The sequence below is a fragment of the Xyrauchen texanus genome, chromosome 29 (assembly GCF_025860055.1).
Source record: "Xyrauchen texanus isolate HMW12.3.18 chromosome 29, RBS_HiC_50CHRs, whole genome shotgun sequence".
Classification (NCBI taxonomy): domain Eukaryota; kingdom Metazoa; phylum Chordata; class Actinopteri; order Cypriniformes; family Catostomidae; genus Xyrauchen; species Xyrauchen texanus.
In genome coordinates this window covers 12,723,486-12,727,051 of record NC_068304.1, presented here as the reverse complement: position 1 = coordinate 12,727,051, position 3,566 = coordinate 12,723,486, and positions in this window count along the sequence as shown.

The following is a 3,566-nucleotide window of genomic DNA, read 5'->3' as shown; positions in this document are numbered from 1 at the left end:
TAAGTGCCTTGCTCAAGGACACAATGTTGGTGGCTGTGGGGATAGAACCAGTGACATTCTGATTACCAATTTACCAGTTATGTGCATTAGACCACTACACCACCACCACTCCGCAGGTCCATCAGGACTCCTCGTTTCTTGTTCTCTCTCATTGGCTGTACATCAACTCTGTTGTTGTATTCGGTCAACACATATTTCACATTGCATGATTTGGAATCGCAGATAGGTCTAGATATTTAACATACTAGATATCTTGCTGACATCAGCGAGGTCCATCAGGACTCCTCCCGTTTCTTGTTCTCTCTCATTGGCTGTACATCAACTCTGTTGTTGTACAGCTTGTAATTATAAGTAAACCTCCACACTTTACCACTGATAAACACTCTTGAGATCAACCATTTTGTTACATAGTTTTAGGTAAAACCGTCCCACACTGAATAGGAAACCCTTACCAAAACAATAACATTACAAAGCAAGTTAACCGAGCACTACCATGGATTGCAGACATAAAATGACAGTTCTCCACACTTGATCACTATTCATGATAGTAAGAACGACAAACAATCTGCATAGTTCTACACAGTTGTAGGTAAAAGTGGGCCTGCAGCTGATTAGCAAAAGTGTTTCAACTCAATAACATTAGCTAGCAGGTTAGCAGAGGCCTACTGATATGCACTGGGTATACACCAAACACAAAACTCCACTTTTGAACACTCGGTAGCAGATAAATCCACAAATAATCAAGCATACTTACAGGTTGTGAACCTGAAGCACCAGATTTTCCCAACAATGTGGGAACTGCACCATCTTTCTGGAGCAACCGTCTTGAAAATCCAGCATTGGTTGAGGGTGTACTGCTAAATAATTTTAAAAAAAATTTAACCACTGATTCTTCAGTTCGTCTGCCTTTGGAGGTCCAAACAAAGAGGGTTTGCTTTTGCAATTAAGAAAACAGCATCTTCTCGACATGGCGACAACACTAACCCAACTCATCACCTCAGCTATAACTAAAGTAGCCCTTTGGAGGGCATTATGCAAATGTATTACATAGTGATGTAGATACTTTACGGAATAAATGGCTGGACTATACCAGCTACAAAGAGCTATGTTACACACTAAAGGAAAGGTAAAATCCAAAAAGCATAATAGGGCCTCTTTAATATTAATAAATGTTATTGTAAAGGTATATCTATGGTTTAAAGTGAATAAATATTTGTAGGCTCTTTTTGAACTATTGACAAAACCAATTTTAATTTCAGTCAAATGCTTGTGTGTCATGTAATATGTTGATGTATCCTCACACATTTAACACTTCCAAAGCCTGAAAAATGTGGCATAAAAATCAAAAACTACCATCAGACATGCAATACATGTCTTTACTGAATAAATTATTGGCCCACATACAGTAAATTATAATTTAGCATATTCATGGTTCTCATGAAACCTATATTATTGATATCATATAGGGACATTTTCTGTGTGATACAAAATTATAACAGCACCTTTACAGTAAGTGGGCTCCTCCTGAGCGAAATTATAGATCAAAATTTATATAATATATAACATTTACTCAGAGGGGTATGATATATCTTATTATATTTTGCTTACTGTTCTTAAAAAGATTATACTGAAAGAACTGTTCTTGAGTTTGAACAAAAATAGGTACCGGTATTATCAAAATGTTTCTCAATATTTGAGTATCACTTAAATAAGTAACTGGTGTATGTGTATCCTCATACCCTGATGAAGGCAGCTAGTCTGCCGATAACCTTTGGTTTTTTAATGTTTTGTTGCCTATGAAATAATCACTCTGCATTGGAGGTTGAGTGCCTTGCTCTTTTGCTATCAACTGGCATTTGGTGTTTTGACAGTAACCTCATGTGTCAATGTGCACCTCTCCTCATGATTACTTTTGGATACATTTTTAAGCCTAATTAGCAGTCTTCGTTTTCTATTCCTGCGTTCCTAAATATTTGATTGGAATATCGCTATGCTATTTGTTACTATGATGTTCTGCCAACTAAGTTCTTGTAATGGTTAACCCTATATGAAGATACCTCATAAAATCAGTTTGATGTTATTTTCGACCACATTAGTGCTCAAATAATAACTTTCAGGGTTTTTGTTTTTGTTTGTTTGCTCTTAATCTAGCTTTTATTTTCACTTTTACAGTTTGCATAAATCATGAATATAACATTGAAAAGATAGGAACATTTACCTTGAGGTCAGCTGCCTTTTAAAAATGCTCCCATGTTACTTTTAGATACAGATTGTGAGTTGATGCAGGAGTTTATATGCAAAAATTCACAAAAATCACCCGAATCACTAATTGCTCCTTCAACCAGCCTCTCAAATGTTTGTATCCTCCAGAACACAAAACTTCAAAGCCTAAGGTTTAGAAGACAATAATGGGAAATAAATAAAAAGAAAAGACATAGAAAAAGATGTTTATAATAACATATCAGATGTTGCATTCTGTTTATTCAACAACACAATTGAATAAATTCTTCTTTTTCTTCATTGCTTTCTCTTCTCTCCTTTTTTACTACTCATTCGCATGTCTTATTTTCTAAACTGACATCAGATGATGCTGGTATTTCACAACAGTGTTGCTCAATCCCAATGCACATCCGTCAGTTTAATTGAATTTCCACTTTGGCAACACAAATCCTTTAGATAGCACTTGTTTATACTCCTCAACAGAGAATCACTCTTCAATTTTAGAATCCTGCAGACATTAAATTGAGACTTACACTGTGGCTACACATGGCCTGTTGCAGTATTTAAAACAACAACAACAACAACTAATAAACACAAACATGTAAAAATAATCCAGTTATGATAGCAAAATACATTGCATTATTACCTTTATTCCATTTATACTATGTACAGGTATATATCATAATTCATCTGTCAATGAATAATATAGATAATCTTAAAACAATATTTGCCTCAGTGTTTGTTCCAAGTGTTACAATAGGCGTAACACTGTTACAATAGGTTAATAACACTTCTACTGTTGTTTATGCATTTTAAAAATATTCCTGTATTCAGCTATGTCATGTTAATAATTTATTTACATGCATATTTTGGAAACTATGCAGTAATGGGTAATATTAAAACATTTCAAAGTAAAATGTTCTGAAGCAAATCAAGTTAAACTTAAAACTACTGATTTACACAGTTAGGTTACATGTAAACTAGGACAGAAAAACAACTGTATGAGAAAACAAATACAATTCCAACCTTATAAACAAAAACAGACAACAAAAACACCACTCACTCACACACACACACACTCACACGTACGCACGCACACACACACACACAATGAAAGTTTTGGTGTGAGCAGAAAGCAGACCCCCAGTGACCCTGTGACACCTACACATACACATATTCACAAGACATTAGTCAGAAGTGGGTGGAAAGTGCTGTTCAAGTAAAAGATGAGTAAGGTACAGAAGAAATGATTTTTCTCACTAGAGGGGTTGTGACTCCTCCTACAGAGATGGTGGTGTGGTTTTAGAGCTGACAGACCCACACAAATGCACAAGAGTGAAGTTACT